At 51.0% G+C, this 19,617-nt stretch overlaps 1 protein-coding gene across 1 annotated transcript in view; it reads left to right on the forward strand.

The window, feature by feature from the left end:
• The window catches only part of NECAB2 (N-terminal EF-hand calcium binding protein 2), a 167,818-nt gene that overhangs the window by 388 nt on the left and 147,813 nt on the right, over window positions 1–19,617 (forward strand). The window lies entirely within an intron of this gene.

Genomic DNA, 19,617 nt, shown 5'->3' on the forward strand with positions numbered 1-19,617 from the left:
CGAGGGCTCCGCGGGCACGCTCTGCGCCCCCGGCCGGCCCGCGGGCGCTGCGCGGAGCCTCCCCGGGCGGGCGCAGCCTACCCGGGAGAGCCGCCGCGAGCCAGCTGCCTCCCCGCAGAGGCCGCCGCGGACCCTCCGGCGCTCGGGGCGGCGGCGGCGGCGGCTGGGGCGCAGGGCTCTCCTCCGCGCGGGAGCGGTGTCCGGAGCGCAGGCTCGCCTCCGCGCGGGAGCGGTGTCCGGAGCGCAGGCTCGCCTCCGCGCGGGAGCGGCGCAGCGCCCGCGCCTTTCCGCAAGCCTTGACTCCGTGGAGGCTCGCGGCGGGGGAGCCCGAGGCTGCTCCGTGGCTCTGTCTCCCCTGTGCGGGCAGGGGGACGGTGCAAGTTGCATCGTTGTGGAAAAGGGGGCAGGGGGCCCAGCCCAGCCCTGCCCTGCCCAACCCCTGCCTTTGCACCCCCAACCCCTTTAAGGCTAGGCAACTTGTTAGAAGCACGGGGTCTGCACCGGGGCGGGGGGGGGGGGCGAGTGTGCGCATGGTGTTGGTAGCCCCCGAGGAAGATGGCTTTGCTTCTCCCACGACGGGCTGGTGCTTCAGAATTTCTTCGGGATGAGAAATGCTGCGACCGCTCGGGCAGCGTCTGCCGAAGGGCTCCATTGCCCATGTGTTAAGCTGCTCCTGGTGGTGAAGGGTTTTAGCCCGTGTGGGTCGCAGGTGCCCTGAGATGAAGGCTGGCCTGACGGAGCAGCCAGGTTGGGGGAAGCAGCTGAAGCCCCATCCGTTTCAACGGGTCCCTTCAAAGTATGATGATGATAACAACATTGCTGTTACATCCTGCTTTTTTCTTCTCGGGAGGAACCCAAGGGCAGCTTACATAGACCGACACTCCATTTTATTCTCAGAACAACAGCCCTGCAGGGCAGGTTAGGCTGAGATTGAGAAACTGCTCTAAAGTCACCCCTTTTTGCAACTGCTAAAATGAAGCTGCAAAAAACCTGTTTCGGGACATCTGTGTTGATCAATCCCAGCCGAACCAAAAGTTCATCATAATGCTTCCTATTTACAAAGAGGCCTCAAAGTATTTTCCTCTATACTTACACCAACCTTGCAAGGTAGGTCACTTTGATTATCTCTATAGTTCAGGGTTAAAGACATATTTTCCTGAATTCAGAAGTATCTTGAATTCTGTTGGAATGAAACAATATTGTGACAAGAATAGGCACATAAAAGCAAAATATTTGCTGGGGTAGTTATTATGCAGTGCAAAGAAACCTGCACCTTCTTTGATGAATTAATGTCAGTGGCAATTGAATTTTGGTGGAAGACTGCATAAAAACACCGAACCCCATGCACTGTTTGGTCACGCTACAGCAAATCGTAATTAGAGGAGCAGTTTTTCCATATTGCTTTTAATTTAGAAGGGTATTTGTCCATCACAAAAGAGTTGATACCTTGCTGAAACTTATATAAATATGTCAATTTTGCTAGTGGAACAATTTGGTAAAAGACAGTGATCTTGGAAAAAAATCAATCTTTGGAGCTTGACATTTGATGTTCTGAACTGGGATAGTGGGAAAATGTTGGGATAGCTAAGAATGCCTATCTTTCCTGAAACTTTCTGGAAACAGTGGTCGTACTATTCATCATGTAAAAAAAAAAAAAGAAGAGTTACTAGTGTTATTGTCCATTTCCCCCCATCCCCAAGCAAACATTCTGCTATATTTCATTAGAGGGAAACAAGAATTTATGTTTCAGTGTTAAATGCTGCCAAACAAAACATTGCACTTTCCCTATATTAATCCAAGTATTATTTTAGGTAGCTAATTCCAAGCCTCTCTCAAATAAACATTGCAATTTTTGAACCAAGCCCCTCCAAAAGACCCCGACTGAGAACTCTTAACCATTCTTTCCACTTTGAATCATAATACCAAAGGCATCCGTGTGTCTCTGCGCATTTCCCCTCAAATGCCGTGTTCTAACTTGATGGGTGAGAATTAGGTAAAGAATCGCTGCTTGTGGAAGTAGACCGAGAGAGATTGATGCTTTGATTAGGGCATTATTCCTTCAGGTGGAGGTTACCTTACAAGGTGTACCAGCACGGGGCAATGTGAAAAAACGAATGATTAGAAAAGCCGGCCTCTTTTGAAGGGCATGGCTCGCCCATCTGCTCCCTGCATGTGCCAAAGATGTGCCCCATTGCAGAGATGCACCAAAACGATCTGCTGGTGGGGGGGTGAGGGGGCTCCCCCCTTGAGGAATGTAGCCAGCTGCCCCAAAGTCAGCCCTTTGTTCGTCTAGTCCAGTATTGCCGAAGCTTTCCTACTTCTAACTGGAGATCTTGGAGCAGAACCAGGACTGGCTGCATGCAAACCGTATGCATTCCTTCTTGCAGAATTGCCAGATATAAAATAAGAACAATAATAAAAAATTAGGAATCAGATGTTTGGAAAGCTTTGACTTCAGTAGCTGAGATCAAAACCACCATAGGGAAAAAAACAAACCGGTTTAGCCTCACGTTCCTGTTTCAAGAGCACCCCTGTCTAAGTTTCTTTTTAACGAGCTTTCTGGCCCAGTCCTGCGCTCAGGCGATGTCTCGCCAAGGCTGGCTTTCCGCTCAGTTGGCAGAATAGGGCCAGCCAGGACCATCTGGGGGGGGGGGGGGGGGATGCTGGCTGGCTGGCGGGCTGAGAGCAGTGGCCGCCCGTGCAGCACCTCCAGCCTTGCTCCTGCGCTTGCCCCTTGCGCGCAGGATTCCCTCCCTGCTCTCGGCAGGCGATTGTGGTGCCATCAAACAAGCCCTCACTCAACACATCCGTCAGGACTTCGTTAGGCCTCATTAACTAATGGATGCAAGCTTCGGGCTTCTCCCAAGCAGTGGGAATGAGAGGGTTCCCACGAATGAATGGAGCCTTCTGGGTGCACTTCAGAAGTACAGAACTTCTTTTCGCCCCTGGACCAAGTGCTATTTCCGGGAAGCTCCTGAGCCATTTCTGGGTGGATGGTGCCGAAGGGAAAGGAGAGGAAGCCTTTTTTTTCAGCATAAAGCTCTTGTTGCCAGCAACTGGAGATGGGGAAAAGAATCAGAAAGCTGCCCAATGCCCAGTGAATGAGAGAAAAGGGGCAGGGGCAGGGAAGGCATGCGGCCCAAAAGGGGTAGAATAATTATTTCCCAAAGGCCAAAGTCATTTATTTATTTCTGTCTTTAGATTGTAATGATGCTAAAATGTGCAACTCGCAACAACGTAGAGCCAGGTGAGGATCCCCCAACCGTTTGGGTCCGGAAACACATTCGGACTGTCATGAGTATCTCAGGCACTTGCACAGGAGGGCTGCCATGCTAAGTGCAGCCAGGAGCAGAGGGCTGCCCTCCCCAGAGTCCGCAGGAGAAGTGGCTGGCCCCGAGCCCCAGTTCAAACCAGAGGGATGCAGGGCCGTTCTTCTGCGCTCACGGCCCTCCTCCCAGTACCCGCCCCACCGAAAGGGAACGGACGAGGGGCAGGGACTGCCACGTGGCCCAGAATAGCACCTGCGTGCCAGGAGTGTCCTGGCAAACCAAGCTGCCCCTGAAGACTGGCACTTCTCTGTGGAGCCTGTCAGCCTCCCAGTTTAAAATAATTATTCTTTTACAGACACTAAAAACAAGTGATGGAAACCAGGCAGGCCAGGGAGGCCGGCAGCTGGCAAGAGAAGGGGCTGCATCCTGAGCAGTGCCAGCATTTTAGTCCCCACCAAACCAGGCTCGGAGCACCGCAGACCTGCACCCCGGCAGCCCACGAGCCTGCCAGTTCCCTCCTTCCTGCAGGTGCCCTTCCCCTCTCTCCCAGCTTTCCTCCCTGCTCCCACCCGTCAGTCCGAACCCTGATGCCACTGAGCATGCTCAGAACTCTCTGGCCTTCGGGTGGTCGCTTAGACCTCCCTGGAGAAGAGGACAAAAGGGATGCGGGGTTCCTTGTCGGGAAAAGGGTGGGCTATACATGTAAGAACAGACGGATGGAGGGGGAAGTCCACTCAAGCTGCCAACATTGGTCCTACCTGCCGTTCTCAGTCTGAGCTGTAATGCGGGAAGAGAGACACCACGGTTTATATCTAACCACAAGATGAGGCGGACATCTGTGGGCTCTGGGCTGCCCATCCTAATGGTCCCATCCAGCCACTGCCCTGGCAACAGTTTCCGTCGCAGTGGGAGGCCTCAGGCACATGTCCCATGTGGCAGTTCCAGCAGACTGTGCTATCCCTCAAGTCAGGAGGCTCTGGGCTGGCCACCCCTTTCCTCATTCTGCTCAGAAACGCTGAGGACTTCAGCATGAAACCAGCCAGGTTTTTTTGGCATGAAACCCTTGCAAGGCAACCTCCCGCCCTCCAGCACCCTCAGACCCCTCTCCGCCTTCTGCTTATGTTCTGGGGGAAGTCGCTCTCCCTTCTGTCTAACCAGGTGGCCCTCTAGGGAGTTGGTGTGCTGTGCCCAGCTACACCCACAGGGTGGCAGTTTCACGCGTGGCAGCCATTTCGTGGCTGTCCATCCAGAAAAGGTTAGAAACCTTCTGCAGTAGCTCAGAGCAAGCAGAAAATGGGGGAGTGCAGCTCTGGACACATTTTCCAGAACAGAAGCATCACCGGCTGCCCAGAAAGCATGTCGCCAGCGGGCGGCTTTACACAAATTTAAATCAGGCAGAGGACCAAAGTAACCGTGAAACCCCTTCTTGCCCTATGAGTGAGTGCGGTGAAAATGAGGCTTTCAAGTTTTAATGTTGCTTGTGACCAATTAGACTGAATCTAGAGGAAGTCAGAAAACAGGAACATGATTAAGGATACAGCTTTCCTTTCCTTTGTTGGGGTTCCCACTTCACACCAGCCAGTTAAATGCTTCTTAACTGAAAGCTAAAAGTTGCACTTCAGTTCTTTTACTGATTTGATTTATATCCCACTTTTTCCTTACAAGGAACTCAAAGTGGCTTCCATCATTCTCCTCCTGCTGCTCTCAGTCTTATCCCCCCAACAACAACCCTGTGAGGTAGGTTGGCTGAGAGGCTGTGACTGGCCCAAAGCCACCCAGGGGGCTCCATGGCCAAGCTGGGGCTGCAACCCAGGTCACCAGACTTCGCGTCCCACACTTTTCACCACTACCCCACCCTGGCTTTATTTGTTATCTTAATGATGTTGGAGCTTTTAACGAGTCTGTTTACTCCTTAGGTCTTAATATTAGAGAGATTTTGTGTGTGTGTACAAAAGTGAACTGGAGATCTTCAGAGGATGTGGCCAGGTACTTTAAAGGAGTAATCTGATGGCGCCTACAGAAAATAGGAGGAGTAGAGGCTGCTTCACTTCTCAGCTCTGAGATCAGCGGCAGCACCATTTTTTCTCACAACAAGCCTGTGAGGCAGGCCAGGCCATGAGTTGGTGGCCGCCCAGTGGGTTTCAGGGCCAAGTGGAGATGAGATGCTGCCCCTAACCCTTGAAGCCCTGAGGTCAGGAACGGCTGTGGAGGGTGAAAGGGACGGTTGGTTCCGTGGGGAGGGTTCCAGGCCATGGCAGCTGCCCTGAGGCCGTTCCAGCCACCCCCCCCCCCCGCCCCACTAGGTAGCCAAAAAAAGATCCTGCTGGAGAAAATGCCGGGCAGGAGGGTGGGGAGCAAAGGTGGCCCTGCCACTCCTCACAGTCTGCCAGGAATGACCCTGAGCCACCGAATTCAGGAGCTGAACAAGTAACCCGTAGGATTGTTCCCAAAGATTATTTCTAATGAAGCAATTTACAAAAGTGGCAACAAGTGTATATTCCATCAAATGTTTCAGCTTCTGTCTGACTCTACCTGTCACCGCCAAAGGCAGAAGATGAAGCCCTGGATAGAAACTCAAGACTACATATGTATCCCCTTTGCCAGTGTTGCTTTATCATCTAGTCAGACAAGCAGGCAGGCAGATGCAAGACGCCGTGAGGTCCTTCTGCACCTAATTTTTAGAACAACCCCTCTGATTCGGGAACATTTTTGCAAATGAGCATATGACAGCTGAAGTGTGGAGATTCCCTCTTTGCATTAGGGTTTCCTGATTACTGAAATGATGCCACAATTTCCCTATAAGCTGGCAATCTGCAGCTTTAATAGGTGTTGAAATGGTCCCCATGGGCGTGATTTAACTTCTTTAATGTTGATCAGCCTCCAAAATAAGTTGCAAAGCCAAATCTGAGCGTAGTTCTGCCTTGTCCTTGAGGCCTCCTTCCAGCTCTCATTCATAAAGCCATCGCTGTGATCCTGCCCAGTCAATTTATGGCTCTGGCATAATTTCTCCCTTCTGGCTCATTTGCCTCTTACATCTTGGAGAAGTTAATTATGATTTTTCTTCGACCTGCCTGCTAATTTGTCTGGGGTCTCTGTTATTTCCTGCTCTTGTCCATCTCTCCTATTACCACAGGAAATGCATTTTAGCCAATATTTAAAATTAGAAAAGCTTATTAGATGTTTCTAACAGGACCAGGAGCTCTGCCCTTGGGGGGGATTATTACAATTCCAGGTGTTGGGGACAGAATGATGTGGAATTCTGGAAGATGGGCTCCTCTTCTCCATTTAAGATGCTTCTGTTGCAGAGACTCTGAAGCAGCTTGGCATCCTGATGGTTCTTCTGTGCTCTGAGTGTAATTAATCACTAATTTTAGACCAGCAACATTGATAAGTGCTCATATTGCTGTTAATTTCGCTCCCTCATTGGCAAACATGGCAAAAGAAGCCACATTTGCTATCACTTGTTTTTAATTATTAGATCATAAGCACATTAAGAGAGGATCAAAGTGGATGCGATGTGGGGGCGGGGAAGGGAAGTATCTTAGAATGCCCGCATTGATGCTGAATGCTAGTAACAGCTGCATTTCCCTCCTCTTGCAGCTCTGGTGGAGGAGGAGGTTTAAAACCACTGAAATACCCTGGAAAGGTGCCATAAAAGCCCAAAGGAAACAATGGGTGCATGGAGGGTACTCTGGAAGCAAGCACGGTTGTGGCATTCCACAACATTGTGCAGAATGTATCAGCCTTAGCATCTGTGTTCCTGGCTTTGTGGGTCTTGAGCCCCCAAGAGAGGGAACTGGAAGATTTCTTGATATTTGAATATGTGATCCATCATACTTGCCGTGTCCATAACCTCAACATGAGGTTTTTGCAGCATGGAAAAAGGCTGATGGAGCTGAGAGCATTCAGAAATGTGTCAGGGACTTGACTGGGGGTTTACAGGTGTGGTTCATAAGTGTGCAGATGTTTTCTTTGTGGTGTAGTGGCAAATTTTGGGGTGCAGAATCTCATCACAACCGTCCCTAAAATTATCAGAGCCCAGAGAGTCCTGTTTGGGGCTACTGAGTATGGTTTTATAAATCAAATTAATTAATTAAAATACAATAAAATTAGACCCTCATGGAGAGTCCAAAAATGCAGGCAGCTGTGTTGATACCTCCCTCTCCACCCGCCCCTGCCCCCCAGTGGCTGGGTTGAGACAACACAGTAGCTACACTCAGGGACTCCGTGTGGTTTGTCATTGAATCATGGCTTGCTGGAATGTGGGTTGTCATGTTCTCTGAACCCAAATGAGAAAGCAAACCATGGTGGGCAACCCACAGTTACAATCCAACAACCATCTATGGGGTCTCTTCTTGGGTTGTTCATGATCATAGCACAGCTGGGTTCAGACAAGATGATGACTCATGTTTCCACAACTATCCACGGTTCGATGGCAACCTGTACTCAGCCCTTGGGTGTACGTTATGATAATGTCCACACCCAGGGTGCACCACGAATGCCTTTTATACAGCTCATGCACTTTGGCTGCCCTTCGAGACAAAGCCGCCCTCAAATATTTTGCATCAAAACAGGGATAGCTTGCAACAATATATTGTGGCAAGGAAATGGATTGCAGCTCATTTCAGAGGCAACAGAGGAAATGGAGGGGGCTGCAAAAGCTGTCGCTGTAACTGCTCACCCAAATGCTGCTGCCCTGCAACCTTGCAAGCTTGGGATATGGAAGGGAACGGCTGGAGTGAATCATGGCGAAGTTGGGCATCCTTTGGGGTTTTAATGCTAGCAATCACCCTGTGAGGATACATAACTGTAGCAGAAGGAATGAAGGAACAATGGGCCCTGGATTGTCAGCTCCGTAAAGAGACCATTCGATGGCCCCCTCACAGCCAGGCTTCACTGCCCTTCCATCTGGTGGCGGCAGAGGCCGTGATGGGACAGCAGGACCAACTCCACTGCCTCAGCTGAAACATCGGCTCCCTTTGGCTCCCCCTCGCCTTTCAATGCTTTCTTCAAATTGCTCATTCAAATAACCCAGCCCTCCACAGTGTGGCTCGACAATTCTTGCTGTTCCTCTCCAGTGGTGGCCAGGAGCCCAATGCATCTAGAAGGCCTCCAGTTGAGGAAGTTTGAGGGGAGCAAGCAGCCTTTCAAAAATCAGAGTCAAAGTGGACCTGTTTCCCTCTTCCCTACCCATCCTTTTTTCCTTTTTTGTCAGGTTCTTCAGACTGTAAACCTGCAGACAGGGACAGTCTTTTGAAATTGCAATGAATAAATGCTAGGTTCATTATAAAACAGCCGTGATAATGATAGCACTGTCGATGTGCAGGTGCTCTTCCTCTCTCGCTCCCGAATGTGCAGGGGCCTCTCGCTGTTGTCCCACTTCTCAACTTGAATGAACTAAAGTTACTGAACCCCTAAGTCACACAGAGCACCAGATCATTAATGCACGTATTCTGCCGTCTGACTTTGGTGTACCTGCTCTGTTTGACTAAGCCAAGTGGCTTGTGGCCAAATTCAGTGCACGAAAAACAACATGATCCTTGCTTCTCAGAAAGTGCTTTGCCACGCAAAGGGAATGCAGTGCTCCCCTCTGCAGAAACTGCGGCCAAAGGAGAATTCATGGATTCCTATCCTTGATGTAGTGCCATTTGCTTTCTGCATCTCTGGAATCAGTCAGCTCTCAGAGCGCTATCTCTGACCAGCCCAGTGGGTTTGATGCTGTACTGACAGCACTTATTCCTTGGGAAGTGTTGACACCTGCCAACCTGGCCGGGCTGTGCCACTGGAGCTCTGGTTTCGTCAAGCTGTTTCCCCTCTCCTGGGACTTTGCAATACCTCAGAAGCTACTCTACTTCGTGACTTATTTATCTCTGGTCTGCTTTTCTTCCTACAAGGAAAAAAAAGGCTTCAGAAATGAAACGGCTCCTCAATATTCCGTGTGTGCTGGATGCATGCTCAACTTTATTTCTAGAAGGATGGGTTTGAGATTCTCCTCATCCGAATTTCTCCCCATGTCTTTGCTCTGTGCAGATCTTTGGCTGAGCACATATCTGGGTATGCTGGGTTACATTTTATGACATGCTGGCACACATTTGGTTGTATGTGCAGAGGCCCTCTCCAGATCACGAGGAGAGATGTCTTGTCTGCATGCCTGCATCGCCAGAAGTGTGTAGGTGCATTCCAACTGTGCAACGGAGTGTAGATACACCAGGGCCAAATGTGTCAACATGATGCTGTGCCCAGAGCTTTTCTAATTTTAATTTTATTGTAAGTTTTGGCAAAACTTAACCATAAAAACGGAAAGGGGAAGAATATCTTTTCCGATATTTGTATGTAACATAGATTTGAATAACCAAACTTAAACCTCTACAAAAAGGGACCAAATATCCACACTTGAATCTTGCAGGTGGCATCTCTATCCCAACCTTTCCAATGCTGGAAGAATCATTAAGCCTTCCATCTATTGCATTATGGGAGGTGAGCATCTATCCTTCCACTGTAATAAATTTGTTTTTAACAGCCAAAAGGCTGTGGAAAATCCATGTCAGTGGACCATCTGCTTCTCCCAGTCTACATGTGTTCACTCCACATCCCGAACCCCAAGCCGAACATCTGAAAGGATCCAGAGAGCAAGAAAAAGCTCCCCACTTTGCCTCTGCCTCTGCTTCTGAAAAGCAGTGTGCATGGATTGATGTATAAATCTGGAATCTCCAATGTGGGGCCAGTGGGCACCCGTGTGCCTGCCGTGTGCGCTCTTTGTTCCCCGTGCCTCCAGATTTTAATTTTCTTTCTAAAGATGTATTAGAATTAATATTGGGAAGTGTGCCTGCAGCGAAGCGAAGCGAAGCAAAGCAAAGCGCACCCTCCAGCACCGTCCTTCCTTCGGAACTTTGCTTGCATTTGGGGCACACCACTTTTCCCTCTTGTTTCTGGGAAGTGAACCTTTCTGGACTTTCCATGCCACCCATGACAGCCACGTTAGGAACGGGCACACCCTGCATGGCGGGCATTTTGCAAGAGGGCCCATGACACCCTTGCAGTCCCAGATGTGCCCACCAATCCAAAAAGTTGGGGTCCCCACCCCCCACCCACACACAGACCTCACCTGGCAGTTCTCTTTCATCCTTGTCTGCATCCTCAAACAAGCTGGACCTTGGTGCAGCCACAGGCCAAAGAGCTCCCAGGAGCAGGATTCCCGCCTGCTTTGGCCTTCCTTGCCTGCGAGTGCAGTGCTGGGGGAAGATGCAAGCCAGACGAAGCCTTGGGCAGGAGCTCCGCAGAATCCCAGCGTTAAATGGAGATAGTCTCCCAGTCGGGATATAAGTGGCACGCAAGGCAAGGCAAGGCAAGGCAGCCTGCAGCCAGCGCAAAAGGCAGAAAACGTGCACAGCATCTTCCCGCTGCCGTTGTCCCCAGCTGCCCTTTGCCCTCATGCTCTCACTCGTGCTTGCTGCCATTGGCTCACTTCCTGGCCAGGCCATCTTCTGCTCCTCACCACCCCGCACAGTGTGGACCGAGCCAGAGGGGGCAAACAAGCTGCTTGCAACAAGGAAGAGGCTGGGCAAGCCCGGAGGACCCTTGCCAGTAGACCCCCGCTGGGGTGAGGGCCCTTGGCAGATGCCCAGCCACTGCTTCCCTTGGTGCTGCCTCGGGCAAGCTGCCACCCAATCCCATGCATGGCTACTCAGAAGGAGGTTCGGCAGAATCTTATGGCCTCCAGCACTATGGCTGCCGTCTTACATGCGTTCACCTGGAATTGTAAATTCAGTTGAATGCAGCCGCTCTTACTTCTGAGTTAGCAACAGCAAGGATCACATCCCACAGATGCAACAATTAGATGAGTATGGAGGCCTGCGAGCCTTTTTTGGATGCAAACAAAGGGGGACTTTCCTCCGCTGAGTCGGGTCTTGCCAGGAGGCAAGAGGGTCTTCTGTTTGTATCCCAAGCAATGAGTGCACCAGCGGAGGAAAATTAAGCAGTTCATTAACAAAGCTTATTACCACCGCACTTTATACGCTTGGCTGTGAGCAGGCAAAAAAAAGAAGCAGAAGCAGAGGAAGCAGCAGAAGCAGAAGAGAAAAAGAGCATCACGTCCAGAGCTTTATAAGTCTCGTTCAGTTGCCAGGATTTCCAGAGGACCCTCGAAATGGGCCAGTTCACAGTTCCTCCCCAGTCTGGGTCTGTGTTGAGGTTCCCCACCCCCAACACTCTCAGGACTCATGGATCTGCATCCCCCAAAGACTGAGATGTTCTCATGACTAAGCACACCTGTTTTTGAAGGTCCGTTGATCAGTCAATACAGTCTGGTGCCTCCTTCAGGTGGTCCCTACCACAACCACCTGGACAGGAGTGAATGTGGCAACGGAGAGCAAAGATGGAAAGAACCCCAAACCATGGCACCGTCGCCCCTGCGCACCTGGCCCCGCCTCCAGCCACAAGCTGCCAACAGGAAGCTGTGGCCCATATACGCATTGTCCCCACAAGGTAATTGGCTCAAATATTCTGTGCAGTTTTGCAGGCACAAATGGGGGCAAGCAACAAAAAGACTGAACGACACGATGCTGTTCGTCTAAAACGCTTGCAGTGCTAAGGGTCTGTCCCTTGGGGGCTGCCCCAAGCCCGCTCCCAAAGCGCCCCTTGTGCAATTCCGTAGGTGCAATTCCATGCGCCACAGCTGCCCCAGTGATGTCCAGGCATTGCCCGTGAGAGCGGTGACCAGTCAATCCCGGGGAACTGAATGGGCTAGATGCTATTTGCAGTCTAGAAGCCTGTACTGTAGACTTCCAGTTTCGTCATGGGGAAGGCTATCGATGGCGACCAGCCCGGCTGGCAACGTGCTCCCTCCTTTTCCAGAGGTGGCCTGCCTGCGTGCACCACTTTCTGGGGAGCTTGGGCAGCGGGAGGGATCCTGGAGCCGCTGGCGCCCCCTGTGTGCACGGAGTGCTGGACTGGATGGACCTTGGTCTGATCCAGCAGGACTTCGCTTGTGTTCTCCTGCTCTTAATAGGACATTTTAGGTTTTGCAGTTGCTGCTCCTCATTCCTTCAAACTAATCATTTGTTCAGGACATTGGATTATGCCCTGCGCTGGATCAGTGCCCTTGTATCCCCCCCTTCGTGCTTTGTTCTGAATATATACTTCATGTGATCTCTGAGTGACGTTACAGGGTGGATCGGCCGAAGTCTGGCTATGTGGGGTCCAAGCAGTTGTGGCTGCCATGGTTACAGTTGCTATGGAAGGGGGTCTCAGGCTGGGTTTGAAAATAAGGTACCTTATTCTGGATTGGCTAGGAGGATCAGCAAAGGTGATTGGCAGTTCGAAGTTTCATAAGGAACAGGATTGGTCAAAAGTCCTGGCAGAGAGATTTTAAGAAAACTTCAGTGACAGTTGGACTTTAGGGTGGGTTGCACAGAAATTGCATGTGCAAATTTGAAAACTTAGGGTAGAAAAATGCATGCGTCTGAAAAATGTTCACAAACACACTTGGGAAGCAAATGCATACATTTCAAAAGGGCACACCATTGATACAAAGATATGGCAAAGTGCCTGAGTATACCTCCAGATTTTCATCCATTTCATTCCTTAAATTTCTCTACCACCCAGTGGTCTAAGCACAATGGACAAGGAAAGCATGCTAAAGCCAATTACAATAATGTATAGCTGCAATAATAAGTAACCCAAGCAGTTCATGCTATAAATAGCAGCATTGTAACATTTCAAGATTGTTACAGAATGGGCGCAATCAGTGCTTACGACATAATATAAATTCCTGTTGATCAGTAATGTCTAAGCGAGTGCCAAAGACACCAGACAAACCTTCGCTATGCATTCAGGCATTAACGAACAAACGCAAGGTGCAGGCAGCTACCCTAGCCTGCAGCCCTCGCCTTTCTTTCACCCTGGAACTGTTTTCAGAGCCTCAGCAGAGACAAGGCCGCTGCTGGTTCGTGTTTCCCCCTTGCTCTGGTTGTTCTTACTGCAGAAGCAAAACCAAAGCTCAGAAGCTGAAGCCGACATGAGTTGGGACAAGCTGTATGGTGAAAATCCAAGATGCTGGACAAGCTCACTTTGCTGATTTTACTGCCTTCTGGCAGATGGTTTCAGAGACCCAAGACTCAAAGTTTAAAAAAGGGAATTGTGGAAAAGCAGAAGTAGCTTTTTCATGTTTGGTAACCTTGGAAGGATAACCCACGTGCTGTTCTTCTGCAAATGGAGAATGTTTGGCTCAACAATTGAGAAGGACCTTGGAATTGTTGTGGATCACAGACTGCATATGAGTCAACAATATGATGTGGCTGCAAAAAGGGCAGCTGCTATTTTAGGCGGCATTAATAGAAGTCTCTCTTCCAAATGCCATGCAGTGCTAGTTCCCCTTCACTCAGCACTGGCTCGGCCTCACCTGGAGTCCTGTCTCCGGCACTGGGCTCCACCATTTAAGGCAGATGCAGACAAGCTGGAAAGGGTTCAGAGGAGGCAACACGGATGACCCGGGGACCGAAAGCAAAGCCCTGTGAGGAGAGATTGAGAGAACTGGGCATGCCCAGCCTCAGGAAGAGAAGACTCCATGGGGATATGATGGCACTCATGAAAGGCTGTCACGAAAGAGAAGGCCAGGATCTCTTCTTGATCGTCCCAGAGTGCAGGACATGGAATAACAGGCTCAAGTTGCAGGAAGCCAAATTCTGGCTGGATACCAGGAAGAACCTCCTGACTGTTGGAGCAGAACGACAATGGAACCAGGGACCTGGGGAGATGGTGGCTCTCCCACGCTGGAGGCATTCAAGATGCAACTGGGCAGCCACCTGAGAGAGAGAGTTTAACTTGTACTGAGCAGAGGGTTGGACCCAGTGACCCTCTGGCCCCTTCGAACGCTGCTGTTCTATGATTTTATTATTCTAGATCACGACAGTCATTTTTGCACTGACGGCCACACAAAGCAGCTGGCTTGGGGCTGGCCGTCTCCAGGGGCACTTTAAATAGTGGGTTGAGAGAGCGTGTTCTCTGCTCATTTCTTCTGAAATTTGCTTCACCCAGATTCCGGCATCGTTTGGGCTCTGTTCCTTTCTTGGGAGGCTGAAATCAAAGCAAATTGGCCCCTCTGTGTCTGTGATAGCATTGCTCACACAATATTCTTTTGAGTCAAACCTTTTCCAGTTGAATCCCTTCCTACAAGCATTTTTCTTGCTTTCTTTTTCTTTTTGTTGCATGATTGCTACCTTCAAACGTTTTGAGCTGTGACCCAGAAAACAGAGAAGGGGGTTCTTTGGTTGAATGGAAGCTATTTTTAATGATGCCCTTTCATCCCCTTCCTTGAAAACAACAGCAGCAGCTTTGTTTTGCATTTGGTTAATCAGATATTCTCTGTATCACACATGAATGAATCCAAAATCGAAAGCAGTCCTGTGTGGTGCGATAGAGGCAGGCGGGGTTTTTTTCGAGGAATGAAGCTCACTAGAGCTTCTTAATGCAAGCGTAAAACCATCAAGGTAAAACCATCAACGTTCCGCATTGTGCTCTATGGCTTTGTTTCCTGCCATACCCTTGCTGGATGCAAACTTGGCCTGGGGGCAGTGGGGCCAAAGAGCCTTTCAGAGTCACACATTATGCCACCAACGGGATGCTTTGAGTGTGTGCATCAGTCGTACTCTGTATATGTAGCAGCAGTGTGTGTCCACACTGTATACAGGGCAGTCCCCCAACCAGGTGCCTTCGGATGTATTGGACCATAATTCCCAGCCAGCACCCTCCAAGTTCTTCCCCCTCCCCTCCCCTCGACTCCTGACTTAAGGGGAGGAATTCCCATGTTATCTCCAGGTGAATAGAGCAGCCATTTCTTTCTGGATATCTTTCCGATGGAAAGAAAAGCAGCGAATGAAGTGGCAGGAAAATAAGAAGCTGGGGAGCAGCATCTAGAAGCCCTGTGCAAAACCATGGATGAGGAAGGATGATATGGCGAGGAAAGCATTGACTGGAACAGCCTTGGCCAGGCGTGCTTAGTCCTTCCACGATATTGGAAGAGACGAACCAGAAGCTTCAAGCAAGGCGGGTCAAGATTTGACACAGAAGTGGGGAAGGGAGAGGAGAGGGAGGGAGCCTTGATTCCTTCCCCAAGGGATCTTTATGGAGGCAACCACCCCCCTACGCCCATCTCTGCCTTGAGTCCTCACATGCAGTGCTGAGGCAGCGGCTGCCGCTTCTGCATTCCTCGGAGACGGGGCTCATGGCAGCCAACTTCGCATTCCTCCACTTTTCCACCCACCCAAGCACTGACCAGACCACGGCTGCAGCCTCCCGTGCCTTTGGACTCTGGCCTTGGGCTGCAGTGATGTCTCGAAACTAGTGAAGCAAGAACGGTTCTGTTCTCCTAGTCCTATGGGGATTGGGATGTGTGTGTGTGTGTGTGTGTGTGTGTGTGTGTGTGTGTTGAGGGGTCGGGGTGCCTTCCCACAATTTCAAAGGAACGAGCTTGTCAGCACAAGGAACGCAGAGAAGCAGCCATGGCCCCTTCACAGTAGCATCTGTTTCAAGCATCGATCAAAACGTTCCCAGCGGGGCCCCTTTCCTCCCCTTTGAGCCAGCAGTGCCATCTGCTGCTCTTGCTCCCCTTCCATTGCCTGATCGTCCCTCTTGTTGGTTCGCCGGACAGGTAGAGGGACCAGGAGCAAGTTGGCCGGGCTTGTCATCGTCCTCCTCCTCCTCCTCCTCGTCCTCCTTCCAACCCAGTGCCTGGGCCAGCGTGAGGCGCTGCAGTGAACAGGAGAAGCAAGTCCCAGGGTCCCCATCACTAGACCCCTGCTGAGGTGTGAGCCATTGGCAGGTGCCCAGCCAGGCTAATGTTTGCTCACAGTGGCGTTGGAGCAGCAGCACCACATGCATGTTGCCCACACCCAGGTCAGAGACATGGGATGTGGTCTGAGCACATGGGTCTGAGGAAGCGCAGCATTCGGGGCACCAAGCTCTGTGCCATAAGGCAATACTTGCTGCCAGGATCTAGGCAGCTTCAGGGCTCCCCCTGCTGGACGAACACCAGAATCACAGCCCTGGTGGTTGCAGGATTGGCTGCAGCTGCCAAGGGCACCACCTGGAAGCCCACCTGGAAGCCCTGGGGGAAGAGCTATTTAAAAGGGTCCCTTCCATCCGGCAGCTGCCTCTGCAATGCTGGTCTCTGCTGTACTGAAGAGCTTCCTGTGTTTGGGCCCGGCTCCTGGACCCGGTTCCTGCTCTCCACGGTACTCGCCCCTTTGTGCTGTCTCGCTGCCTCTTGATGCCTGCTCTGTGTTTGACTGCTCCCTTTTCCCTGGGCTCCTGGCTTGACTTTGGCTTGTCTGATGCTGCAGCTTGGCCTTGTACTTTGGACTGGTAACTGGAGTTTGGCCTTGACTGCCTTGCCTAGTTTCCTAGGCCCTGGTGCATTCTCTTCCCCCCAGCCGCCTGTGTCCGGGACCCTTCGACCTGCGAGGTCTAGCTGGCTATGACATGGCAAAGTGGTCTATCAGCAAACATGGAGCTGCCGCTGAAGGTGCCTCTCTGTAGGTCTGCCACTGACGGGCTGGGAGTGTTGGTCACTCGCTGAGGCCCGTGCCTCATCAGGGCCCTGCTCTTGGAGCCTGGTGGCCCACCTGCTTCCGCTCCTTGTTTTTGCTGCCTGGTCAATTACACTCTGTGCACAAGCAAGCAGAGAGAGGACTGGGCCAGGCGGAGCTGCAGCTCTGCAGGCAAACGAAGGTGCAGGGCAACCAGCAGTGGGGAGCTGGGGACCCACTCCAGGTGGGGCCACTGAGAGTATTTATCCCAAGGATACCCTAAAAATAAGAACTGGGAGCACACCACGACCAGCTCCAGGTTTTGGAGGAGACCTTGGTTGGTCTGTATTCTCAGTGTTGCTGCTGCTGCTCACCGTTGCTTCCACCTGGTCAGAGAGCCAGGGAGCAAGCGGGCCACGGCATCCCTCCTCCTCTCCTCACCCCCTCCACCACTGTCTGAGCCAGAGTGGGAAGCAGGTGAACAAGCAGGTTGCAGAGGTGAGCAGCTCCAGGTGGCCCTTGTCTGCACTGGGATCATAGAACAGCAGAGTTCGAGGGCCTTCGGGGCCATTGAGTCCGGCCCCACTGCCCAGTGCAGGGCTCCACTCAAAGCAGCCCTGATGGGAGGCCCTCCGGCTGCCTCTTGACTGCCTCCAGGACTGTGCTTCTTCAGCAGGCGCCCAGACATTCCTACCCGTGGCTCAGGCCTTGTGCTTCCTCCCAGTGTCCGCTTCTTTCCCCATGTGGCAGCTCCTGAAATACAATGGACATGCAGTGTGCACAATCCCACACCGGCACATGGTGGGTTTCTTCCAGTGCATTCCTGCCTACCAAATTTTACTTGTGCAATGATTGCACCTCTGTCCTGCTGCATCGTAGAGGCTCTCCAGATGTCAAAGGCACAGAACTTTGTTCTGCCGAGCTTGAGTGGCAGTCAGAGAATGTACCCATCCGAGCACGTATGCTCTTGAAATTCCTTAATGGAGGAATTGCACCTAGTGGGTTTTCTTCAGGCATCAGCGGCATCTGTCTCCCCTCCCCCCATACTATTCCTTTAAGATAGATTCCCCACCCTTCCCCATTCTGCTTCTGCATGCTTTGATCTAAATTTATCTCCTTCCCACGCAGAGCGAATCGGCGCCTCTTCTTTTACTACCATACATTAATTATATAAGGCGTGCAAGATCGTGGAGGATTGCTTGCTGACAGCCCCTATCTTTCTTGCTTGCTTTCTTGCTTTCTCTCTCACTCTCCCTTCCTTGCTTGCTTGCTTGCTTGCTTGCTGGAGTATCAAGTCGCATTGCATGTTGCTTCGTCGGCAGTCCAGCCGTCGTCTTCTGCCTTGAGTCGGTTTCTCCCCTGGGTTCAAACTTCGCCTCTTGCACAATGCCACACCTCTCCCTGCCTCCCTTTCCACGGTGAAGGCGCCTTCCAACAGACTGGGTGGGTGGGGGGAGATGTGTGCGGTGCAGCTCCCACTGGTGCCATTTCGTTCTGTGTGTCGCACCCTGATTTCTCGCTAGTCATTTGTTGCCAGTTATTTGTTCAGATGCTGCACATGCAGATTGCCTAACTTTTGCTAATTGTTTTGGCAAGGGATAATGGAAGACAAATGGGCCAGTTGCAGTGGCTAGTGGGTTTGCCTTCTGGCAAGCAAGCAAATCCATGCATTAGATGTGGCCAAGCTCTTTGTAAAAGGGCAAAGTCACTCCTGGCCAGTAATGCAACCGGGTAATTTTAGACCCTGAACTTAATGGTCTTAAGGGGAGGCCTTTGACAGAACTAAGTGTGGCTTGCATTTATTTTTCTTCTCCCAGCCGCCCCTGTTCATTACCATTGACCCTACTTTGCCTATACGTTCAAGCATAGCCTGCCCCAAAGAAACAAACCAAAATGCCCATCTGTCAATTCCAATTTAAAAGACAAAAGGGATAAATGCTCAGAGCACAGAAAGTTCTGCACTGAAACCTCTCTCATACCCTGATTCCACTTCTGACTTTGGGAACAACATGCAGGAATCTTCTGTTTCCTTGATGCTTAATACACATTTAATAGGTGATGAAGTGCCTTTTTGTTGTAGAAAGGGAGGGGGCGTTTTAATGGAAAAGTAACACAAACAGGGCGATTTTATGTGTGCTTAGACAGAAAAATACTGGAAGTTGTGGGAATTTTTTTCTGTCTGAAGATGTTCAGGATTGCATCTGTATGGGCAACAAATTGAAGGGAGTGGGTAGCTGCTCCAGAAGTGGAGGAAGAGCCAGGCTTGGAATCTGCAACTGAAATGTCCAGAAATAAGCCAGACGGTCATTGAGAAGCTGCCAGTTTCAAGTTGGGGAAGAATTCTGGGGAGCAAACTGCGATGGGTGGGGTGGAGCTAACTTGATGCTGTGCAAAAGATGTTAAGAGGGTGGACTGATTAAGAAACACGAGATTGTCGGGGTGTCTGGCCCAGGATCAGCACAATCCAGTGTGAAAACGGTGTCAGCTTCTTTTGCTTTTCTTGGGAGGGGAGCCATGCCCACATTTCCCCAGCGGCCAGTGTTCTAACTTTGCTGGTGTCTTTTGCAATTGACTTCACATCAATGAGCTAATCAGCTTCAGCACGATAAAGACTTCAGTAAGAAGGCCCTTGCTCTGGTCTCCTTGCAAGGAGGGGGGAAAGACGGGCTCTTGGCAGAGAACACGCAAAATTGGTGAAACCGGCTAGGCAGGCATGGTGTACTGGGAACCACCTGATGTGATGGGAAAGTGAGCATGGCCAGCTGGGGAAGCTTGGCGGGGTGCATCCGGACTTCACGAGGTGTGGCTTGCCATGTTGTCTGAAC

The sequence above is a fragment of the Varanus komodoensis genome, unplaced genomic scaffold, assembly GCF_004798865.1.
Source record: "Varanus komodoensis strain SLA01 unplaced genomic scaffold, ASM479886v1 scaffold27, whole genome shotgun sequence".
Lineage (NCBI taxonomy): Eukaryota > Metazoa > Chordata > Lepidosauria > Squamata > Varanidae > Varanus > Varanus komodoensis.